The sequence below is a fragment of the Panulirus ornatus genome, chromosome 25 (genome assembly GCF_036320965.1).
Source record: "Panulirus ornatus isolate Po-2019 chromosome 25, ASM3632096v1, whole genome shotgun sequence".
Taxonomy (NCBI): Eukaryota; Metazoa; Arthropoda; class Malacostraca; order Decapoda; family Palinuridae; genus Panulirus; species Panulirus ornatus.
Genome location: NC_092248.1, coordinates 14,050,963 through 14,077,460, shown reverse-complemented (window position 1 = coordinate 14,077,460; position 26,498 = coordinate 14,050,963). Strand labels below are relative to the sequence as shown.

The window sequence follows — 26,498 nt, the reverse complement described above, 5'->3', positions numbered from 1 at the left end:
TAGAAATTTTAAATACTTACAAAATTAAGGAATACCTTACTTCAGTCAGTTAGTTACAGGATAAAGATGACTCATTTATCATCAGCAGTATATGTGACTATTTTTACCTTAAAGCCAAATTATGCAATGATATGATTAGATGAACACAAGTTGGGCCAAGGAAGTAATATTAGTATCATGATTATTTTGTTATTAAAATAACTCAAATGATATAATTTTCACAGATAACGGTATAATTATTATTGAATCATTACTATCTTGATAAGTATTAGTAGCTGATATTATAGAACCTATTTGAGTGTTTCCCCTTTCAGTATTAGTTTCATATACGGCTAGTAACAGCTCCACTGCATGGATACTACTGAACTGAATTAGAACAAGAATGAGTGCAGAAAAATTACTGTTTTTATTCATGTTATCTTTGATGAAATCATCCGAGAACACTGGAGACAAATGGCGGGCTTCAGCCTTCCAGGATACATCATAGATATAGCAGTGTCCACCCTCCTAGGAAACTTATCGCGAGGTTTCGTCTGCTTCACCGACAACAAAAGCGAACTTGACAGTTCTTCACTCGTACTGATCTTCAAGATATTCTTTTGGGACGGACAGGTGGCACCACATGAAAGGTTATAATAATTTTTGTTTTAGAATGCTCTCAATTTTAATCTAGAATGAATTTATTGCCTGTAATCAAGTGGAAAGCCCAGCTGGTTATGGGATGTCAGCGATACTACTGGAGTCGTAATAGACTTCACAGTACAAATATTATACCTGATTACCTTTTATATGAACTAGACAGTTTCTGCTGTGCATCCATATCTCCTGCCTACCCTTTTACAATCGAATATTTACTTCCAGAAAAGAAATTCGTTCGGAATACCATAGAAATAGATATGGATTAGGAAGAAACACCTATTAATGGAATACAGTTAATTAAGATGAAACACACTGGAGCTGCTTGATAAGTAGAGTTAGTTTTCAGTTGTAAAAGGCATATGATAGTGAGGAGTGGTATAGATATCAGGCTAACTGTGTCATTCATTGACATAAAAGTGAAGCACATAGAAATTAACTTCACGTGGCAGATGAGATTTATCGTAAATGTGTTGTGTTAGTCAAAATATACGAGATCCAAGATTTCACAGTTGTACCAACTACCATAAAATATAAACATTGATGACACACATTGACTGGTAGTACTGCTGCCCACTTTACTTGAGTATTAATTACGGCACTTGCTCCTCAGGAGCATACCACAGTATACTGATGTGTTTATATTATAACACTCAGTTACCTGGGATTAGGAATTTATTTTAGGTTCTGTAGATTTCTGAATGTGTTCACTCATTTTCACTATATATTAAGCCCACATTTTTCCCGATTTGCTTACTCCTTCCCACTGTGACTTACTTATTACAAGCTTGTATGGCAGGCCTTGAACTTAACTCTAAAGTTTCAATAATTTCATGTGTTTTAATGGATGGAAATTGACTTATGTGACCCATGACCTATACTCTCCACATGGCCCTCCACCTCATCTACTCATCTCTTGGACTGCCCTCCCCTTCCTATTCCTCCAACCCAAGCATGGCCCTCCACTTCTCTGACTCCCATCTTCTGCTAGGACCTCTCCCCACACCTCTACGTCTTCCAAGACCCTTCCTTGCCTTGATCCCACACCCTACAAAGACCTACCCTCCCCAACCCCTATTTCTTGTATCGCCTTTCCTTACCCTGACCCCCATATACCCTGCAAAGCCCTCCATTACACTGACTCTACCCTCTGCAATGGCCAGTCTTTCCTGACTTCCCATGTCTCTTACAGCCCTCCCTCATCTCAACCCTTACCTCCTTGGAATCCCCTCTGCTTTCATAACCCTTCCATTCCCTACACAGGCTTCCCTAAACTGACCCCCCACCCCTTTTGCTTTCCTCCTCTGCCCCAACTTCTACCCCTTCATGGTCCTCTGCTTCCCTGAGCCCCACCCTCTGCAGTGCCTTCTTTCCCTCTGACCCTTATCCCCTGCACTGGACATAATCCATTCTGCATGGATTGAAAAAGTATTGTTTTTAGGGAATTACTGTGCCTGATAAGTGTTCAAGAGATCATGCTCTTTAGTCATTCCCAACATTTCTAAAATGCAAAGAAAACACATAATTCTGTTTTTGGAGTTATTAATATCTTTCACACTGATGTTGTAGATATATATATATATATATATATATATATATATACAGCCATGCCGTTGGTCCATTATGGTAAAATGGTACTATTGTAGACTCACAAATAGGATGCTGCTTTGTACTAGCATCGCCCTACAAGGCATGCAGATTTGCAGAACTAAAAAAAGTGCAGAGATCTTTCATGGCTCGATAATGGTATGGTAAAGGAAATGAATTTCAGGGAATGACTGATATTGTTGAATCTCTCTCTCTCTCTCTCTCTCTCTCTCTCTCTCTCTCTCTCTCTCTCTCTCTCTCTCTATATATATATTTTTTTTTTTTTTTTTTTATATACTTTGTCGCTGTCTCCCGCGTTTGCGAGGTAGCGCAAGGAAACAGACGAAAGAAATGGCCCAACCCCCCCCCATACACATGTACATACACACGTCCACACACGCAAATATACATACCTACACAGCTTTCCATGGTTTACCCCAGACGCTTCACATGCCTTGATTCAATCCACTGACAGCACGTCAACCCCTGTATACCACATTGCTCCAATTCACTCTATTCCTTGCCCTCCTTTCACCCTCCTGCATGTTCAGGCCCCGATCACACAAAATCTTTTTCACTCCATCTTTCCACCTCCAATTTGGTCTCCCTCTTCTCCTCGTTCCCTCCACCTCCGACACATATATCCTCTTGGTCAATCTTTCCTCACTCATTCTCTCCATGTGCCCAAACCATTTCAAAACACCCTCTTCTGCTCTCTCAACCACGCTCTTTTTATTTCCACACATCTCTCTTACCCTTACGTTACTTACTCGATCAAACCACCTCACACCACACATTTTCCTCAAACATCTCATTTCCAGCACATCCATCCTCCTGTGCACATCTCTATCCATAGCCCACGCCTCGCAACCATACAACATTGTTGGAACCACTATTCCTTCAAACATACCCATTTTTGCTTTCCGAGATAATGTTCTCGACTTCCACACATTTTTCAAGGCTCCCAAAATTTTCGCCCCCTCCCCCACCCTATGATCCACTTCCGCTTCCATGGTTCCATCCACTGACAGATCCACTCCCAGATATCTAAAACACTTCACTTCCTCCAGTTTTTCTCCATTCAAACTCACCTCCCAATTAACTTGACCCTCACCCCTACTGTACCTAATAACCTTGCTCTTATTCATATTTACTCTTAACTTTCTTCTTCCACACACTTTACCAAACTCAGTCACCAGCTTCTGCAGTTTCTCACATGAATCAGCCACCAGCGCTGTATCATCAGCGAACAACAACTGACTCACTTCCCAAGCTCTCTCATCCCCAACAGACTTCATACTTGCCCCTCTTTCCAGGACTCTTGCATTTACCTCCCTAACAACCCCATCCATAAACAAATTAAACAACCATGGAGACATCACACACCCCTGCCGCAAACCTACATTCACTGAGAACCAATCACTTTCCTCTCTTCCTACACGTACACATGCCTTACATCCTCGATAAAAACTTTTCACTGCTTCTAACAACTTTCCTCCCACACCATATATTCTTAATACCTTCCACAGAGCATCTCTATCAACTCTATCATATGCCTTCTCCAGATCCATAAATGCTACATACAAATCCATTTGCTTTTCTAAGTATTTCTCACATACATTCTTCAAAGCAAACACCTGATCCACACATCCTCTACCACTTCTGAAACCGCACTGCTCTTCCCCAATCTGATGCTCTGTACATGCCTTCACCCTCTCAATCAATACCCTCCCATATAACTTACCAGGAATACTCAACAAACTTATACCTCTGTAATTTGAGCACTCACTCTTATCCCCTTTGCCTTTGTACAATGGCACTATGCACGCATTCCGCCAATCCTCAGGCACCTCACCATGAGTCATACATACATTAAATAACCTTACCAACCAGTCAACAATACAGTCACCCCCTTTTTTAATAAATTCCACTGCAATACCATCCAAACCTGCTGCCTTGCCGGCTTTCATCTTCCGCAAAGCTTCTACTACCTCTTCTCTGTTTACCAAATCAGTATATATATATATATATTATCCCTGGGGATAGGGGAGAAAGAATACTTCCCACGTATTCCCTGCGTGTCGTAGAAGGCGACTAAAAGGGGAGGGAGCGGGGGGCTGGAAATCCTCCCCTCTCACTTTTTTTTTTTTTTTTTTTTTTAATTTTCCAAAAGAGGGAACAGAGAAGGGGCCCAGGTGAGGATATTCCCTCAAGGGCCCAGTCCTCTGTTCTCAACGCTACCTCGCTAATGCGGGAAATGGCGAATAGTATGAAAGAAAGATATATATATATATATATATATATATATATATATATATATATATATATATATATATATTCATCATCATATGCATTTGCCATTTCCCGCATTAGCGAGGTAGCGTTAAGAACAGATGACTGAGCCTAAGAAGGAAAATCCTTACTTGGCCCCCTACTCTGTTCCTTCTTTTGGAATGATGTGGTATACCGGGGTCGAAGTGCTGTCAGTGGATTGAACCAGGGCATGTGAAGTGTCTGGGTTAAACCATGGAAACTTTTGTGGGGCCTGGATGTGGAAAGGAAGCTGTGGTTTCACTGCATTATACATGACAGCTGAAGACTGAGGGTAAACGAATGCGGCCTTCGTTGTCTTTTCCTACTGCTACCTCACGTGCATGTGGGGGGAGGGGGTTGTTATTTCATGTGGGGCGGGGAGGCGACGGGAATGAATAAAGGCAGCAAGTATGAATTATGTACATGTGTATATATATAATATATATATATATATATTTTTTTTTTTTTTATACTTTGTCGCTGTCTCCCGCGTTTGCGAGGTAGCGCAAGGAAACAGACGAAAGAAATGGCCCAACCCACCCCCATACACATGTATATACATATGTCCACACACGCAAATATACATACCTACACAGCTTTCCATGGTTTACCCCAGACGCTTCACATGCCTTGATTCAATCCACTGACAGCACGTCAACCCCGGTATACCACATCGCTCCAATTCACTCTATTCCTTGCCCTCCTTTCACCCTCCTGCATGTTCAGGCCCCGATCACACAAAATCTTTTTCACTCCATCTTTCCACCTCCAATTTGGTCTCCCTCTTCTCCTTGCTCCCTCCACCTCCGACACATATATCCTCTTGGTCAATCTTTCCTCACTCATCCTCTCCATGTGCCCAAATCACTTCAAAACACCCTCTTCTGCTCTCTCAACCACGCTCTTTTTATTTCCACACATCTCTCTTACCCTTACGTTACTCACTCGATCAAACCACCTCACACCACACATTGTCCTCAAACATCTCATTTCCAGCACATCCGTCCTCCTGCGCACAACTCTATCCATAGCCCACGCCTCGCAACCATACAACATTGTTGGAACCACTATTCCTTCAAACATACCCATTTTTGCTTTCCGAGATAATGTTCTCGACTTCCACACATTCTTCAAGGCCCCCAGAATTTTCGCCCCCTCCCCCACCCTATGATCCACTTCCGCTTCCATGGTTCCATCCGCTGCCAGATCCACTCCCAGATATCTAAAACACTTCACTTCCTCCAGTTTTTCTCCATTCAAACTCACCTCCCAATTGACTTGACCCTCAACCCTACTGTACCTAATAACCTTGCTCTTATTCACATTTACTCTTAACTTTCTTCTTCCACACAGTTTACCAAACTCAGTCACCAGCTTCTGCAGTTTCTCACATGAATCAGCCACCAGCGCTGTATCATCAGCGAACAACTGACTCACTTCCCAAGCTCTCTCATCCCCAACAGACTTCATACTTACCCCTCTTTCCAAAACTCTTGCATTTACCTCCCTAACAACCCCATCCATAAACAAATTAAACAACCATATATATATATATATATATATATATATATATATATATATATATATTTTCTTTCTTTCATACTATTCGCCATTTCCCGCGTTAGCAAGGTAGCGTTAAGAACAGAGGACTGGGCCTCTGAGGGAATATCCTCACCTGGCCTCGTTCTCTGTTCCTTCTTTTGGAAAATCAAAAAAAAACGAGAGGGGAGGATTTCCAGCCCCCCACTCCCTCCCCTTTTAGTTGCCTTCTACGACACGCAGGGAATACGTGGGAAGTATTCTTTCTCCCCTATCACCAGGGATAATAATAATAATAATAATAATAATAATAATAATAATAATAATATCTTACTCAATTTTACAGTGCAGCCCATGAGTTGAACATTAGTCTGATACATAAATCATATTCTAATACTAAGAGAAAGCATATAAATGATAATAGTATGGATAAAACTAAACTAAACATCACAAATATACATGTACAACAGGGGAAATAACATTTCATGTTTACTTTCCAAAGCTCTAATATAGTACAATAATTTCTGACATGGAATACTTCTAGTATTGTAGCTTATTCTTTGCACCATTATTTAGCTATTCACAACTTTGCTTGCTTGAATCACCTTTCATTATATACCAATAATATCCACTGTTAATTAGCAGAATATCAAAGTTAGATATATATTTTTTTTTTTTTTTTTTTTTAATACTTTGTCGCTGTCTCCCGCGTTTGCGAGGTAGCGCAAGGAAACAGACGAAAGAAATGGCCCAACCCCCCCCCCCCATACACATGTACATACACACGTCCACACACGCAAATATACATACCTACACAGCTTTCCATGGTTTACCCCAGACGCTTCACATGCCCCGACTCAATCCACTGACAGCACGTCAACCCCTGTATACCACATCGCTCCAATTCACTCTATTCCTTGCCCTCCTTTCACCCTCCTGCATGTTCAGGCCCCGATCACACAAAATCTTTTTCACTCCATCTTTCCACCTCCAATTTGGTCTCCCTCTTCTCCTCGTTCCCTCCACCTCCGACACATATATCCTCTTGGTCAATCTTTCCTCACTCATTCTCTCCATGTGCCCAAACCATTTCAAAACACCCTCTTCTGCTCTCTCAACCACGCTCTTTTTATTTCCACACATCTCTCTTACCCTTACGTTACTTACTCGATCAAACCACCTCACACCACACATTTTCCTCAAACATCTCATTTCCAGCACGTCCATCCTCCTGCGCACAACTCTATCCATAGCCCACGCCTCGCAACCATACAACATTGTTGGAACCACTATTCCTTCAAACATACCCATTTTTGCTTTCCGAGATAATGTTCTCGACTTCCACACATTTTTCAAGGCTCCCAAAATTTTCGCCCCCTCCCCCACCCTATGATCCACTTCCGCTTCCATGGTTCCATCCGCTGACAGATCCACTCCCAGATATCTAAAACACTTCACTTCCTCCAGTTTTTCTCCATTCAAACTCACCTCCCAATTGACTTGACCCTCAACCCTACTGTACCTAATAACCTTGCTCTTATTCACATTTACTCTTAACTTTCTTCTTCCACACACTTTACCAAACTCAGTCACCAGCTTCTGCAGTTTCTCACATGAATCAGCCACCAGCGCTGTATCATCAGCGAACAACAACTGACTCACTTCCCAAGCTCTCTCATCCCCAACAGACTTCATACTTGCCCCTCTTTCCAGGACTCTTGCATTTACCTCCCTAACAACCCCATCCATAAACAAATTAAACAACCATGGAGACATCACACACCCCTGCCGCAAACCTACATTCACTGAGAACCAATCACTTTCCTCTCTTCCTACACGTACACATGCCTTACATCCTCAATAAAAACTTTTCACTGCTTCTAACAACTTGCCTCCCACACCATCCATATATTCTTAATACCTTCCACAGAGCATCTCTATCAACTCTATCATATGCCTTCTCCAGATCCATAAATGCTACATACAAATCCATTTGCTTTTCTAAGTATTTCTCACATACATTCTTCAAAGCAAACACCTGATCCACACATCCTCTACCACTTCTGAAACCGCACTGCTCTTCCCCAATCTGATGCTCTGTACATGCCTTCACCCTCTCAATCAATACCCTCCCATATAATTTACCAGGAATACTCAACAAACTAATACCTCTGTAATTTGAGCACTCACTCTTATCCCCTTTGCCTTTGTACAATGGCACTATGCACGCATTCCGCCAATCCTCAGGCACCTCACCATGAGTCATACATACATTAAATAACCTTACCAACCAGTCAACAATACAGTCACCCCCTTTTTTAATAAATTCCACTGCAATACCATCCAAACCTGCTGCCTTGCCGGCTTTCATCTTCCGCAAGGCTTTTACTACCTCTTCTCTGTTTACCAAATCATTTTCCCTAACCCTCTCACTTTGCACACCACCTCGACCAAAACACCCTATATCTGCCACTCTGTCATCAGACACATTCAACAAACCTTCAAAATACTCATTCCATCTCCTTCTCACATCACCACTACTTGTTATCACCTCCCCATTTACGCCCTTCACTGAAGTTCCCATTTGCTCCCTTGTCTTACGCACCCTATTTACCTCCTTCCAGAACATCTTTTTATTCTCCCTAAAATTTACTGATAGTCTCTCACCCCAACTCTCATTTGCCCTTTTTTTCACCTCTTGCACCTTTCTCTTGACCTCCTGTCTCTTTCTTTTATACTTCTCCCACTCAATTGCATTTTTTCCCTGCAAAAATCGTCCAAATGCCTCTCTCTTCTCTTTCACTAATACTCTTACTTCTTCATCCCACCACTCACTACCCTTTTTAAACAGCCCACCTCCCACTCTTCTCATGCCACAAGCATCTTTTGCGCAATCCATCACTGATTCCCTAAATACATCCCATTCCTCCCCCACTCCCCTTACTTCCATTGTTCTCACCTTTTTCCATTCTGTACACAGAATATGTATATATATATATGTCTGTGTATGTTATTTATTTATTTATTATACTTTGTCGCTGTCTCTTGTGTCAGCAAGAGTAGTGCAAGGAAACAGACGAAACAATGGCCCAACCCACCTACATATACATGTATATACATACACGTCCACACACGCACATATACATACCTATACATTTCAAAGTGTACATATATACAGATCCAAAAACGTGTATGTGTATATATGTTTAAATGTATAGGTATGTATATGTGCGTGTATGGATGTGTATGGATATACATGGGTATATATTATTCATTTTTTATATATTTTATTTTGTTGCTGTCTCCCGCGTTAGTGAGGTAGCGCAAGGAAATAGACGAAAGAATGGCCCAACCCTTCCACATACACATGTGTATGTATATATATATATATATATATATATATATATATTGATTGAGAGGGTGAAGGCATGTACAGAGCATCAGATTGGGGAAGAGCAGTGTGGTTTCAGAAGTGGTAGAGGATGTGTGGATCAGGTGTTTGCTTTCAAGAATGTATGTGAGAAATACTTAGCAAAAGCAAATGGATTTGTATGTAGCATTTATGGATCTGGAGAAGGCATATGATAGAGTTGATAAAGATGCTCTTTGGAAGGTATTAAGAATATATGGTGTGGGAGGCAAGTTGTTAGAAGCAGTGAAAAGTTTTAATCAAGGATGTAAGGCATGTGTACGTGTAGGAAGAGAGGAAAGTGATCGGTTCTCAGTGAATGTAGGATTGCAGCAGGGGTGTGTGATGTCTCCATGGTTGTTTAATTTGTTTATGGATGGGGTTGTTAGGGAGGTGAATGCAAGAGTCTTGGAAAGAGGGGCAAGTATGAAGTCTGTTGTGGATGAGAGAGCTTGGGAAGCGAGTCAGTTGTTGTTCGCTGATGATACAGCGCTGGTGGCTGATTCATGTGAGAAACTGCAGAAGCTGGTGACTGAGTTTGGTAAAGTGTGTGAAAGAAGAAAGTTAAGAGTAAATGTGAATAAGAGCAAGGTTATTAGGTACAGTAGGGTTGAGGGTCAAGTCAATTGGGAGGTAAGTTTGAATGGAGAAAAACTGGAGGAAGTAAAGTGTTTTAGATATCTGGGAGTGGATCTGGCAGCGGATGGAACCATGGAAGCGGAAGTGGATCATAGGGTGGGGGAGGGGGCGAAAATCCTGGGAGCCTTGAAGAATGTGTGGAAGTCGAGAACATTATCTCGGAAAGCAAAAATGGGTATGTTTGAAGGAATAGTGGTTCCAACAATGTTGTATGGTTACGAGGCGTGGGCTATGGATAGAGTTGTGCGCAGGAGGATGGATGTGCTGGAAATGAGATGTTTGAGGACAATGTGTAGTGTGAGGTGGTTTGATCGAGTAAGTAACGTAAGGGTAAGAGAGATGTGTGGAAATAAAAAGAGTGTGGTTGAGAGAGCAGAAGAGGGTGTTTTGAAATGGTTTGGGCACATGGAGAGAATGTGTGAGGAAAGATCGACCAAGAGGATATATGTGTCGGAGGTGGAGGGAACGAGGAGAAGTGGGAGTCCAAATTGGAGGTGGAAAGATGGAGTGAAAAAGATTTTGTGTGATCGGGGCCTGAACATGCAGGAGGGTGAAAGGAGGGCAAGGAATAGAGTGAATTGGATCGATGTGGTATACCGGGGTTGACGTGCTGTCAGTGGATTGAATCAGGGCATGTGAAGCGTCTGGGGTAAACCATGGAAAGCTGTGTAGGTATGTATATTTGCGTGTGTGGACGTATGTATATACATGTGTATGGGGGTGGGTTGGGCCATTTCTTTTGTCTGTTTCCTTGCGCTACCTCGCAAACACGGGAGACAGCGACAAAGCAAAAAAAAATATATATATATATATATATAGAGAGAGAGAGAGAGAGAGAGAGAGAGAGAGAGAGAGAGAGAGAGAGAGAAAGAGAGAGAGAGGACAAGAGCAAGGGAAGGAGTAGCACTACTCCTGAAACTGGAGTTGTGGGAGTATGTGATAGAATGCAAGAAAGTAAATTCTAGATTAATATGGGTAAAACTGAAAGTTGATGGAGAGAGATGGGTGATTATTGGTGCATATGCACCTGGGCATGAGAAGAAAGATCATGAGAGGCAAGTGTTTTGGGAGCAGCTGAATGAGTGTGTTAGTAGTTTTGATGCACAAGACCGGGTTATAGTGATGGGTGATTTGAATGCAAAGGTGAGTAATGTGGCAGTTGAGGGAATAATTGGTATACATGGGGTGTTCAGTGTTGTAAATGGAAATAGCTTGTAGATTTATGTGCTGAAAAAGGACTGGCGATTGGGAATACCTGGTTTAAAAAGCGAGATATACATAAGTATATGTATGCAAGTAGGAGAGGTGGCCAGAGAGCGTTATTGGATTACGTGTTAATTGAAGGCGCGCGGAGAAACTTTTGGATGTTAATGTGCTGAGAGGTGCAACTGGAGGGATGTCTGATCATTATCTTGTGGAGGCGAAGGTGAAAATTTGTATGGGTTTTCAGAAAAGAAGAGAGAATGTTGGGGGGAAGAGGGTGGTGAGAGTAAGTGAGCTTGGGAAGGAGATTTGTGTGAGGAAGTACCAGAAGAGACTGAGTACAGAATGGAAAAAGGTGAGAACAAAGGAGGTAAGGGGAGTGGGGGAGGAATGGGATGTATTTAGGAAACCAGTGATGGCTTGCGCAAAAGGTGCTTGTGGCATGAGAAGCGTGGGAGGTGGGTTGATTAGAAAGGGTAGCGAGTGGTGGGATGAAGAAGTAAGATTATTAGTGAAAGAGAAGAGAGGCATTTTGATGATTTTTGCAGGGAAAAAATGCAAATGAGTGGGAGATGTATAAAAGAAAGACAGGAGGTCAAGAGAAAGGTGCAAGAGGTGAAAAAGAGGGCAAATGAGAGTTGGGGTGAGAGAGTATCATTAAATTTTAGGGAGAATAAAAAGATGTTTTGGAAGGAGGTAAATAAAGTGCGTAAGACAAGGGAGCGAATGGGAACTTCAGTGAAGGGGGCTAATGGGGAGGTGGTAACAAGTAGTGGTGATGCGAGAAGGAGATGGAGTATGTTTTTTGAAGGTTTGTTGAATGTGTTTGACAATAGAGTGGCAGATATAGGGTGTTTTGGTGGAGGTGGTGTGCAAAGTGAGAGGGTTAGGGAAAATGATTTGGTAAACAGAGAAGAGGTAGTAGAAGCTTTGCGGAAGATGAAAGCCGGCAAGGCAGCAGATTTGGATGGTATTGCAGTGGACTTTATTAAAAAAGGGGGTGACTGTATTGTTGACTGGTTGGTAAGGTTATTTAATGTATGTATGATTCATGGTGAGGTGCCTGAGGATTGGCCGAATGCGTGCACAGTGCCATTGTATAAAGGCAAGGGGATAAGAGTGAGTGCTCATATTACAGAGGAATAAGTTTGTCGAGTATTCCTGGTAAATTATATGGGAGGGTATTGATTGAGAGGGTGAAGGCATGTACTGAGCATCAGATTGGGGAAGAGCAGTGTGGTTTCAGAAGTGGTAGAGGATGTGTGGATCAGGTGTTTGCTTTGAAGAATGTATGCGAGAAACACTTAAAAAAGCCAATGGATTTGTATGTAGCATTTATGGATCTGGAGAAGGCATATGATAGAGTTGATAGAGATGCTCTGTGGAAGGTACTAAGAATATATGGTGTGGGAGGCAAGTTGTTAGAAGCAGTGAAAAGTTTTTATCGAGGCTGTAAGGCATGTGTACGTGTAGGAAGAGAGGAAAGTGATTGGTTCCCAGTGAATGTAGGTTTGCGGCAGGGGTGTGTGATGTCTCCATGGTTGTTTAATTTGTTTATGGATGGGGTTGTCAGGGAGGTGAATGCAAGAGTTTTGGAAAGAGGGGCAAGTATGCAGTCTGTTGGGGATGAGAGAGCTTGGGAAGCGAGTCAGTTGTTGTTCACTGACGATACAGCGCTGGTGGCTGATTCATGCGAGAAACTGCAGAAGCTGCTGACTGAGTTTGGTAAAGTGTGTGAAAGAAGAAAGCTGAGAGTAAATGTGAATAATAGCAAGGTTATTAGGTACAGTAGGGTTGAGGGTCAAGTCAATTGGGAGGCAAGTTTGAATGGAGAAAAACTGGAGGAAGTAAAGTGTTTTCGATATCTGGGAGTGGATCTGGCAGCAGATGGAACCATGGAAGCGGAAGTGAATCATAGGGTGGGGGAGGGGGCGAAAATCCTGGGAGCCTTGAAGAATGCATGGAAGTCGAGAACATTTTCTCCGAAAGCAAAAATGGCTACATTTGAAGAAATAGTGGTTCCAACAATGTTGTTTGGTTGCGAGGCGTGGGCTATGGATAGAGTAGTGCGCAGGAAAGTGGATGTGCTGGAAATGAGATGTTTGAGGACAATATGTGGTGTGAGGTTGTTTGATCGAGTAAGTAATGTAAGGGTAAGAGAGATGTGTGGAAATAAGAAGAGCGTGGTTGAGAGAGCAGAAGAGGGTGTTTTGAAATGGTTTGGGCACATGCAGAGAATGAGTGAGGAAAGGTTGACCAAGAGGATATATGTGTCGGAGGTGGAGGGAACAAGGAGAAGTGGGAGACCAAATTGGAGGTGGAAAGATGGAGTGAAAAAGATTTTGAGTGATCGGGGCCTGAACATGCAGGAGGGTGAAAGGCGGGCAAGGAATAGAGAGAGTTGGATTGATGTAGTATACCGGGGTCGACTTCCTGCCAATGGATTGAATCAGGGCATGTGAAGCGTCTGGGGTAAACCATGGAAAGTGTGTGGGGCCTGGATGTGGAAAGGGAGCTGTGGTTTCGGTGCATTGTTACACGACAGCTAGAGACTGAATGTGAACGAATGGGGCCTTTGGTGTCTTTCCTAGCGCTACCTCGCACACATGAGGGGAGAGGGGGTTGTTATTCCATGTGTAGCGAGGTGGCGATGGGAACAAATAAAGGCAGACAGTATGAATTATATACACGTGTATATGTCTGTGTGTATATATATGTGTACATTGAGATGTATAGGTATGTATATTTGCATGTGTGGATGTGTATGTATATACATGTGTATGTGGGCGGGTTGGGCCATTCTTTCGTCTGTTTCCTTGCGCTACCTCGCTAACGTGGGAGACAGCGACAAAGCAAAATAAATAAATAAATATATATATATATATATATATATATATATTATCCTTGGGGATAGGGGATTAAGAATACTTCCCACGTATTCCTTGCGTGTCGTAGAAGGCAACTAAAAGGGGAGGGAGCGGGGGGCTGGAAATCCTCCCCTCTCATTTTTTTTAATTTTCCAAAAGAAGGAGCAGAGGGGGGCCAGGTGAGCATATTCCAAAAAAGGCCCAGTCCTCTGTTCTTAACGCTACCTCGCTAATGCGGGAAATGGCGAATAGTTTAAAAGAAAAAGAAAGATATATATATATATATATATATATATATATATATATATATATATATATATATATATATATATATACATATATATATATATATATATATATATATATATATATATATATATATATATATATATATTATCCCTGGGGATAGGGGAGAAAGAATACTTCCCACGTATTCCCTGCGTGTCGTAGAAGGCGACTAAAAGGGGAGGGAGCGGGGGGCTGGAAATCCTCCCCTCTCACTTTTTTTTTTAATTTTCCAAAAGAGGGAACAGAGAAGGGGCCCAGGTGAGGATATTCCCTCAAGGGCCTAGTCCTCTGTTCTCAACGCTACCTCGCTAATGCGGGAAATGGCGAATAGTATGAAAGAAGAAAGAAAGAAATATATATATATATATATATATATTTTTTTTTTTTGCTTCGTCGCTGTCTCCCAGGTTTGCGAGGTAGCACAAGGAAACAGACGAAAGTAATGGCCCAACCCACCCCCATACACATGTATATACATACGTCCACACACGCAAAATATACATACCTACACAGCTTTCCATGGTTTACCCCAGACGCTTCACATGCCCCGATTCAATCCACTGACAGCACGTCAACCCCGGTATACCACATCACTCCAATTCACTCTATTCCTTGCCCTCCTTTCACCCTCCTGCATGTTCAGGCCCCGATCACACAAAATCTTTTTCACTCCATCTTTCCACCTCCAATTTGGTCTCCCTCTTCTCCTCGTTCCCTCCACCTCCGACACATATATCCTCTTGGTCAATCTTTCCTCACTCATTCTCTCCATGTGCCCAAACCATTTCAAAACACCCTCTTCTGCTCTCTCAACCACGCTCTTTTTATTTCCACACATCTCTCTTACCCTTACGTTACTTACTCGGTCAAACCACCTCACACCACACATTGTCCTCAAACATCTCATTTCCAGCACATCCATCCTCCTGCGCACAACTCTATCCATAGCCCACGCCTCGCAACCATACAACATTGTTGGAACCACTATTCCTTCAAACATACTCATTTTTGCTTTCCGAGATAATGTTCTCGACTTCCACACATTCTTCAAGGCTCCCAGGATTTTCGCCCCCTCCCCCACCCTATGATCCACTTCCGCTTCCATGGTTCCATCCGCTGCCAGATCCACTCCCAGATATCTAAAACACTTTACTTCCTCCAGTATTGCTCCATTCAAACTTACCTCCCAATTGACTTGACCCTCAACCCTACTGTACCTAATAACCTTGCTCTTATTCACATTTACTCTTAACTTTCTTCTTTCACACACTTTACCAAACTCAGTCACCAGCTTCTGCAGTTTCTCACATGAATCAGCCACCAGCGCTGTATTATCAGCGAACAACAACTGACTCACTTCCCAAGCTCTCTCATCCCCAACAGACTTCATACTTGCCCCTCTTTCCAAAACTCTTGCATTTACCTCCCTAACAACCCCATCCATAAACAAATTAAACAACCATGGAGACATCACACACCCCTGCCGCAAACCTACATTCACTGAGAACCAATCACTTTCCTCTCTTCCTACATGTACACATGCCTTACATCCTCGATAAAAACTTTTCACTGCTTCTAACAACTTGCCTCCCACACCATATATTCTTAATACCTTCCACAGAGCATCTCTATCAACTATCATATGCCTTCTCCAGATCCATAAATGCTACATACAAATCCATTTGCTTTTCTAAGTATTTCTCACATACATTCTTCAAAGCAAACACCTGATCCACACATCCTCTACCACTTCTGAAACCACACTGCTCTTCCCCAATCTGATGCTCTGTACATGCCTTCACCCTCTCAATCAATACCCTCCCATATAATTTACCAGGAATACTCAACAAACTTATACCTCTGTAATTTGAGCACTCACTCTTATCCCCTTTGCCTTTGTACAATGGCACTATGCACGCATTCCGCCAATCCTCAGGCACCTCACCACAAGTCACAGATACATTAAATAACCTTACCAACCAGTCAGTAATACAGTCACCCCCTTTTTTAATAAATTCCACTGCAATACCATCCAAACCTGCTGCCTTGCCGGCTTTCATCTTCCGCAAAGCTTTTACTACCTCTTCTCTGTTTACCAAATCTTTTTCCCTAACCCTCTCACTTTGCACACCACCTCGACCAAAACACCCTATATCTGCCACTCTATCATCAAACACATTCAACAAATCTTCAAAATACTCACTCCATCTCCTTCTCACATCACCACTACTTGTTATCACCTCCCCATTTGCGCCCTTCACTGAAGTTCCCATTTGCTCCCTTGTCTTACGCACTTGATTTACCTCCTTCCAGAACATCTTTTTATTCTCCCTAAAATTTAATGATACTCTCTCACCCCAACTCTCATTTGCCCTCTTTTTCACCTCTTGCACCTTTCTCTTGACCTCCTGTCTCTTTCTTTTATACATCTCCCACTCAATTGCATTTTTTACCCTGCAAAAATCATCCAAATACCTCTCTCTTGTCTTTCACTAATAATCTTACTTCTTCATCCCACCACTCACTACCCTTTCTAATCAACCCACCTCCCACTCTTCTCATGCCACAAGCATCTTTTGCGCAATCCACCACCGATTCCCTAAATACATCCCATTCCTCCCCCACTCCCCTTACTTCCATTGTTCTCACCTTTTTCCATTCTGTACTCAGTCTCTCCTGGTACTTCCTCACACAAGTCATATATATATATATGACATGAATCAGCTACCAGCGCTGTATCATCAGTGAACAACAACTGACTCGCTTCCTAAGCTCTCTCATCCACAACAGACTGCATACTTGCCCCTCTTTCCAAAACTCTTGCATTCACCTCCCTAACAACCCCATCCATAAACAAATTAAACAACCATGGAGACATCACACACCCCTGCCGCAAACCTACATTCACTGAGAACCAATCACTTTCCTCTCTTCCTACACGTACACATGCCTTACATCCTCGATAAAAACTTTTCACTGCTTCTAACAACTTGCCTCCCACACTATATATTCTTAATACCTTCCACAGAGCATCTCTATCAACTCCATCATATGCCTTCTCCAGATCCATAAATGCTACATACAAATCCATTGGCTTTTGTAATATTTCTCACATACATTCTTCAAAGCAAACACCTGATCCACACATCCTCTACCACTTTTGAAACCACACTGCTCTTCCCCAATCTGATGCTCTGTACATGGCTTCACCCTCTCAATCAATACCCTCCCATATAATTTACCAGGAATACTCAACAAACTCATACCTCTGTAATTTGAGTACTCACTCTTATCCCCTTTGCCTTTGTACAATGGCACTATGCAAGCATTCCGTCAATCCTCAGGCACCTCACTGTGAATCATACATACATTAAATAACCTTACCAACCAGTCAACAATACAGTCACCCCCTTTTTTAATAAATTCCACTGCAATACCATCCAAACCTGCTGCCTTGCCGGCTTTCATCTTCGGCAAAGCTTTTACTACCTCTTCTCTGTTTACCAAATCTTTTTCCCTAACCCTCTCACTTTGCACACCACCTCGACCAAAACACCCTATATCTGCCACTCTATCATCAAACACATTCAACAAACCTTCAAAATACTCACTCCATCTCCTTCTCACATCACCACTATTTGTTGTCACCTCCCCATATGCCCCCTTCACTGAAGTTCCCATTTGCTCCTTTGTCTTATACATTTATTTTGCTTTGTTGCTGTCTCCCACGTAAGCGAGGTAGCGCAATGAAATAGACGAAAGAATGGCCCAACTCGCACACATACACATTTATATACATACACGTCCACACACGCAAATATACATACCTATACATCTCAACGTATACATATATATACACAGACATATACATATATAAACATGTACATGATTCATATTGTCTGGATTTATTCATTCCCATTGCCACCCCGCCACACATGAAGTAACCACCCCCTCCCCCCAAATGTGGGCAAGGTAGTGCTAGGAAAAGACAACAAAGGCCAATTTCGTTCACATTCATTCTCTAGCTGTCATGTAATAATGTATCGAAACCACAGCTCCCTTTCCACATCCAGGCCCCATAGAACTTTCCATGGTTTACCCTAGACGCTTCACATGCCCTGGTTCAATCCATTGATAGCACGTCGACCCCGGTATACATCATCATTCCAATTCACTATTCCTTGCACGCCTTTCACCCTCCTGCATGATCAGGCCCCGATCATTCAAAATCTTTTTCACTCCATCTTTCCACCTCCAATTTGGTCTCCCACTTCTCTTTCTCTCCACCTCTGACAAATATATCCTCTTGGTCAATGTTTTCTCACTCATTCTCTCCATGTGACCAAACCATTTCAACACACCCTCTTCTGCTCTCTCAACCACACTCTTTTTATTACCACACGCCTCTCTTACCCTTTCATTTCTTACTCGATCAAACCACCTCACACCACATATTGTCCTCAAAACATTTGATTTCCAGTACATCTACTCTCCTCTGCACAACCCTGTCTATAGCCCATGCTTCTCAACCATATAACATTGTTGGAACTACTATTCCTTCAAACATGCCCATTTTTGCTCTCCGAGATAACGTTCCCAAAACCTTTGCCCCCTCTCCCCACCCTGTGACTCACTTCCACTTCCATGGTTCCATCCACTGCCAAGTCCACTCCTAGATACCAAAACACTTCACTTCACATTTTGCTTCATTCAAACTTACATCTCAATTCACTTGTCCCCTCACCCCTACTGAACCCAAAATATTGCTCTTATTCACATTTACTCTCAACTTTCTCTAACACACCTTTCCAAACTCTGTCACCAGCTTCTGCAGTTTCTTACCCAAATCAGCCACTAGATCTGTATCACTGGCGAACAACAACTGACTCACTTCCCAGGCCCTCTCATCCACAACAGTGCATACTTGCCCCTCTCTATAAAACTCTTGCATTTACCTCCCTAACCACCCCATCCAGAAACAAATTAAACAACCATGGGGACATCACACACCCCCCTGCTGCAGGTTGACGATAACTGGGAACCAATCCCTCTCCTCTCTTCCTATTCATACACATGCCTTACATCCTTGGTAAAAACTTTTCACTGCTTCTAGCGACTTACCTCCCACACCATATACTCTTAAGATCTCCCACAACGCATCTCTGTCCACCCTGTCATATGTCTTTTCCAGATCCATAAAAACTACATACAAATTCATTAGCTTTTCTAAGTATTTCTCACAAACATTCTTTAAAGCAAACACCTGATCTACATATCCTTTACCACTTTGGAAACCACACTGCTCCTCCCCAATCTGGTTCCCTGTGCATGCCTTCATCCTCTCAATCAATATCTTCCCATATAATTTCCCAGGAATATATAACAAACTTATGCCTTTGTAGTTTGAACACTCACCTTTATCCTCTTTGCCTTTGTACAGTGTCTTTATGCATGCATTCCACCAATCCTCTGTCACTTTAGCATGGTCCATACATACATTGAATATTCTTACCAACTAATCAGCAACACAGTATAACGAATCTAGCTCTCACAGTAATGAATGTGATGGTCGATATAAAGCACTGTTGTCCAGGTTATACTGCGAGGAGAAGACCCGTCATAAATGATTGTGAAAAATTACAGGTGTAGAATGAGCCCAGGTTGATAATGATCAGTATTATTAATGAAACATAGAAGTAACAGCAAGTGTAACAACTAATTAACCACAAATGAAATGAAAAAGCAATTTCCCTGCACACAACATAAAACTATGTTAATACAACCGTAAGTGCATTTAACCACAAAGGCAGCTTACCTTATATTAAAAAAAAAAAATCGTTACGCTCCCCTACCACACCTCGGGGAAGGGCCACTACACCTCAGGATGCCGTCTGGGTTGAGACTGCCGTGGAAGGCGTCGCCACTGATATATAAGGGGTGGGTATGAAGTCCGGCTTGTCTCAAAGTGAGACGAAGCAACAAGGACTTGAATGAACGCAGAACGAGCTGGTTCCAACGTGGCAGAGAGGCAGTGGTGCGTAGTATGGAGGACAAAATAATATAAGATTTTAAATTCAAACAAGATGTTAGGAGAGTACATGATAATATATATATATATATATATATATATATATATATATATTTTTTTTTTTTTTTTCATACTATCCGCCATTTCCCGCGACTAAAAGGGAAGGGAGCGGGGGGCTGGAAATCCTCCCCTCTCTTTTGCAAAGATTCGAACCCCGTACCATTTGCGTGGTAGCTGGGAACGCTAACTGCGAGGCTATGATCGCCCCCAACAGGGAAACGACTGTTCGATTGTTAGTAATCCAATACCCTTAAACAAGATCTTAATAGAGTACATGACACCTCCCCCGAAAGAGAACTTTCCTGAAGGGAAAGTTAAAAAATATATATACAGAGATGTACTGACTGAGACTTAAACTCGTGATAAAGCGTCCGCTATCCTGTTTTCAGATTCTTTGATGTGTTTAATCTGGAGGTTGTACGGTTGCAAGAAGAGCGACCATCTCAGCAGGCGTTGATTGGAGAATTTGTTGCGGTTGAGGAACGTGATGGGGTTGTGGTCCGTGTAAACCACAAGTCTTTGATGGCCGTAGAGGTAGCACTCGAATTTCTTGATTGCAGAGACGATGGCCAGGAGTTCCTTCTCGATGGTAGGATAAGACTTCTGATGCTTGTTAAATTTTGCGGAGTGATATGCTATTGGATGCATTACTCCGTCCGTCTCTTGTAGTAAGACTGCTCCAACGGGTACATCGCTTGTGTCTGTTTGAAGAACGAAGGGTTGAGCGAAGTTAGGGGCCATCAGGACGGGTTCATGAGACAAATGGGTTTTCAAGTGGTTGAAGGCTTCCTGGCATTCCTCCGTCCACTTAAATGTCACCTTCCCACTTGTTAGACGTGTGAGAGAGGCAACCACAGAAGAGAAGTTTGGGTAGTAGCGGCGGTAGAAACCCGCCATACCGAGGAAGAGCATCAAACTCTTCTTAGTATCTGGCGTTGGGTTGGAGAGGATAGCGCTTACGTTGGCAGACTTAGGTCGAACATTTCCTTTTCCTACCTCATGTCCCAGGTAGGTGACCTGGGCGCTGCTGAAAGTTGATTTGGCCAGCTTGATGGTGAGGTGAGCGTCCTGGAGTTTCCGGAGAACAGCTGACAGTCTGTGCATGATTATACCGTGTCTGAGTAAATAATTGTCATCTAAATATACTTCAACTTTGTCCAGATCTTGGAACAAAAATTCATTGTACGCTGGAATGTCCCTGGGCTGTTACGCATACCAAACGGCATTACTCTGTACTCATATAACCCAAATGGTGTTATAAATGCCGAGATAGTTTGAGCATTTTCAGTTAATGGAATCTGATAAAACCATTTATTCAGATCTATCTTTGAAATATACTTGCACTGTCCCACCGTATCAATCAGATCATCGATGCGGGGCAATGGATAGGCGTCTGACTGGGTGACACTGTTGAGTCGACGGTAGTCTGTGCACAGGCAAAGCTGTCCGTCCTCCTTGGGAACGAGCAAGCAGGGAGATGCCCACGGTGAACAGCTAGGTACAGCCAGGTTGTTGTGTAGTAGGTAAGTCCACCTCTTTCTTCATCTACTCTCTCTTTTGATGTGGTATTCTGTATGGTGGCTGGCTGATAGGGTTTGTTCCAGGAATTAGTACAACATGAGACATAATTGTGCAATGGCCTGGCGTGTCTGATATCACACTAGAATGACTTAAGAGCACACTTGAGACTTCTTTGGCTTGTTCAGGTTGCAAATGTGCAAGAAATTTAGGCAAGTCTTGTAGTATGTTAGAGTTTGAATGTCCTTTCCAATTGTTAGTTGTGCCAGAAGTATCAAGAGTGTTATCTACCTGTGAGCCCATTACATTGCATGGCAATCCTATCTGGTCACGTGCAGGATCCTGTGATAGGAAAGGTTTTAGAAGGTTAACATGGACAAATTGTGTTGCTTTACGACGACCAGGAGTACTTCTTATGTAATTGTAATCATTGACTTTAGATTTTATTGTGTAAGGACCGTGATACTTGGCTGACAGATGAGAACCAGTAATTGGGAAGTAAGCTAGAACTTTATCTCCTTCCTGAAAGTTTCTGACTTTAACGTTAACATCAAATACTGATTTCATAGTATGTTGTGAAATCTTCAAATTATTCCTAGCAAATTTACGTATCTTATCAAGGTTATCTTTCAGTTGTTGCAAGTAGGTTGTGACAGATTTCAGTGGAACTTTATGACTAATGAGCTTATCTTTAACCACTTTAAGAGGTCCTCTGACTTTTCTACCAAAGACGAGCTCAAAAGGTGAACAACCAAGTGACTCGTGTGGAGATTCTCGAACAGCAAATAAGAGAAAGGGTAAACCTTCATCCCAATCCTGATTCCTCTCAAGACAGTACTTGCATATCATTGATTTGAAGGTTTGATGGTGCCTCTCAAGGGCACCTTGACTCTGCGGGTGATATGCTGTGGACAGGGTCTTTTTGATACCTAGCTCCTGAAGCACATCTTTGAAGAGATCGCTGGTGAAGTTGGTGCCACGATCACTTTGTACCTCCTAAAGGATACCGAAAGTAGTGAACATGTGGATTAATTTATTAGCTACATTTTTGGCAGAGATAGTCTTTAGAGGAAAAGCCTCTGGGTATCTAGATGTAGGGCAAAGTACTGGAAGTATATACCGATTTCCCTTCTTAGACTTTGGCAAGGGACCAACTATGGCAATAATAATCTTTTGAAAGGGTTCTGAAGGAACTGGAATGGGTTGCAATGGATATGGTGGAATTGATTGATTAGGTTTCCCTACAATCTGACAAGTTAAGCAAGAATTGATAAATGAAGCTATATCCTTCTTCATACCAGGCCAATAGAAATCATTAAGTAGTTTGAGGTAGGTTTTCTTAATTCCTAAGTGACCACTAAAACCTTCATGAGTGATTTCCATAAGAGGCTGCCTTATACAGTGTGGAACTACCACTTGATGCGTCTCGGCCCATGTATCTTCATCAGAGAGTTTAGGGGGTCTATAGACCCTCATAAGGATGTTGTCTTGGTAGTAGAAGGCAGGTGTGTCGAGGGTATCTTCTTTTGGCAGGACCTCCTGGTGTAACTTCGACAGGGTTGGGTCCTGTCGCTGGGCCTCCTCTAGTTTGTGCTCGGATATCAGCTTGTTTAAAGGAGATACATCCAGACCACAAGTAGTAAAACCTTCATTGCAGGGCTTAGGAAAGAGAGGTGGTGTAGGATCCTCCTCCTCCACGGTCCGTCGATGTTGGGAGCGTGTGACGGCACAGATGGGGAACAGGGTTGGCTGCTCCTTCTCAATGTCTTCAGTAGGGCTATAGGGCAGTGGAGTGTCTCGAATAGTTAGTGCAGGGACGACCAGACTGCCGGCTAGGTTGTTACCAAGAAGGAAGGTGGCATCAGGTATAGGTAGAGGAGTATCAACTACTCCTACAGTTACTGTACCTTTCACCGCCTCACAGTCAAGCTCTATTTTGGCAAGGTGTACTGGAGTGCTGGCGTTGACCAATATGAGATAGACCTTCTCACCCGTTAGGTTAGAGTCAATATCAGGGAGAGATGCGTTGTGGATCAGAGACTGGGCCGATGCAGTGTCTCTGATTATCTGTACAGGATGTTGTTGCTTGCCAGGGCCTAGAGACACAGTGCCAGGGGAGCGGAATGGTTGAAAGAGGTCGATTGATGGAGAATCATGTAGGTTGGTGGTTGCCACAGGTTTTGTGAAGGTTGTCGCAGTGGCGGTTGTGCCCTTAGATACCTTACACCTAGGATCAGGACAATCCTTTATAAGGTGTCCTTCTTTCTTACAGAACCTACAGACCTGAGCATATTTTTCACCTAGTTGACCCTGTCCAGAAACATGTTTAGCGTGTGTGGAACGTGCATGTGACCTTACAGTAGAAGGGGTAGTTTTCCCCTCTCTCTGTTGTGGACAATAGATAAGGGAGTAGATGTCAGCGAGCTTAGCTGCCTTTAAGTAATCTGTTTCCTCCCTGTTGGTTATATGCACCATTATGTAGTATGGAACCTTTCTCTTAAACTCCTCAAGCATAAGCAAGTTGACCAGGCCTTCAAATGTATCTACACTAGCCGATTTAATCCAATTATTAAATGATCTAAGTTTCTCAGCAGCAAATTCTGAATAGGTTTGAGTTTGAGTTTTAGTTAGGTTCCTAAAAGCCTGTCTGTAACCTTCAGTTGTAATAGAATATGTGGCCAAGATTGCCTCTTTTATCTCCTCATAGTTAGTAACATTATGAATCCCATCACACACATCAACTGCCTTACCCACAAGCTTGGGCTTTAGGAGCCAGACCCAGTGCTCCTTGGGCCATTTGAAGTGTTCTGCTGTTGTTTCAAATTGTCTAAAGAAGGCTTCTGGATTCTTCTCTGTGAAAATAGGAAGAAGCTTGACATGCTTGGCAACATCAAACTTGACAGGAGCTTCTGTATCTGGGATGCTTTGTTTCAGCTGTAAGACCTTTAACTCGTGTTTGTGCTTCAGTCTCATGGTTTCACGTTCAGCGAGTTCAGTCTGTAGTTTAACTTGCAAAGCTTGGAGTTTAACAGTCTCAATCTCAAGAGTAGTCTGTAGGTCAGGAGTTGATGTGCAATGATGGGTAGTAAAATCTGTAGCCCTTAAGTAGGCTTCAGTGTTAGACTTAAGTTCATCTTTAGTTGTACTATGAGTGAATGGCACTCGAAATGTAGTGGCAATAAACTTAAGATTATCCTTAGTTATATTATCTGACTCAAGTTCCTCAACTGAAGGGTTACTTACAAACCTTACGGGGTCAAAGTCAGTCATGGTGAACAAGGCAAAAATAGGTTAAAGGACAATAGGAATGGATATATGAAATTAAGCGAGAAATGTTGGTAATCACACCAAATACCTCCCGAGCTAGTAAATAGTATGAAAACCGCAGGTAGACACTTTCAACTTGTAACGAACCAGTGTGTAGTTAAGGTAGTAACGTATTTCCCATACATACGCACTGGAATTACCAAAACTATACAGAGTACTTATTAAAAGTTTGAGACTGGTCACGTTACAAACGAGTGTAAATTAAAGTGAGAGAAATGATGAGCTTCGCTGGCTCAGATTATAAATGAGTGAGAGTTTCTGTACGACGATTTATGAGAGTCAGTGTAGATATCTTAAGTATGAACACATGTGGGACGTAACAGGGACAGGCTATACCATTAATTATGTAGGAAAGCTAACTAGCTATGCACTGGCCAGGTACAAGGCAGTTATACACTCGAGAAATAACCAAAAGTTATAACTAGATTAAGAGTTACCTTCCCATGGAACTAAATCAATTTAATATAAGGACGGTTAACAAGTCTATGTGGTTTGCACAAGGAAACTTATTAAATAACAGACCTCCCGGACAGGCCCCCATATAACGAATCTAGCTCTCACAGTAATGAAGGTGATGGTCGATATAGAGCACTGTTGTCCAAGTTATACTGCGAGAAGACCCGTCATAAATGATTGTGAAAAATTACAGGTGTAGAATGAGCCCAGGTTGATAATGATCAGTATTATGTATCAAACATAGAAGTAACAGCAAGTATAATAACTAATTAACCACAAATCAAATGAAAAAGCAATTTCCCAGCACACAACATAAAACTATGTTAATACAACCATAAGTGCATTTAACCACAAAGGCAGCTTAACTTATATAAAAAAAATCGTTACGCTCCCCTACCACACCACCACACCTCGGGGAAGAGCCACTACACCTCGGGATGCCGTCTGGGTTAAGACTGCCGTGGAAGGCGTCGGCACTGATATATAAGGAGTGGGTATGAAGTCCGGCTTGTCTCAGTCAAAGTGAGACGAAGCAACAAGGACTTGAATGAACGCAAAACGATCTGGTTCCAACGTGGCAGAGAGGCAGTGGTGCGTAGTATGGAGGACAAAATAATATAAGATTTTA

The 26,498-nt window shown here is 42.4% G+C and overlaps 1 protein-coding gene and 1 long non-coding RNA gene across 4 annotated transcripts in view; one reads left to right on the top strand and one right to left on the bottom strand.

Annotated features, from left to right (window-relative positions):
- The window catches only part of LOC139757297 (uncharacterized), a 48,995-nt gene extending 28,430 nt beyond the window's left edge, over positions 1–20,565 (bottom strand). Inside the window, exon 1 of one of the 2 annotated variants that reach the window (XR_011714587.1) lies at positions 20,297–20,565. The gene's annotated coding sequence lies outside the window, so the exon portion shown is untranslated. The remainder of the gene's footprint in view (positions 1–20,296) is intronic. The other variant, XM_071677671.1, reaches the window with a different exon arrangement.
- Positions 318–26,498, top strand: part of LOC139757298 (uncharacterized) — a 56,445-nt gene continuing 30,264 nt past the window's right edge. The window contains exon 1 of one of the 2 annotated variants that reach the window (XR_011714589.1): positions 318–629. This is a non-coding gene — a long non-coding RNA (uncharacterized lncRNA). The remainder of the gene's footprint in view (positions 630–26,498) is intronic. The other variant, XR_011714588.1, reaches the window with a different exon arrangement.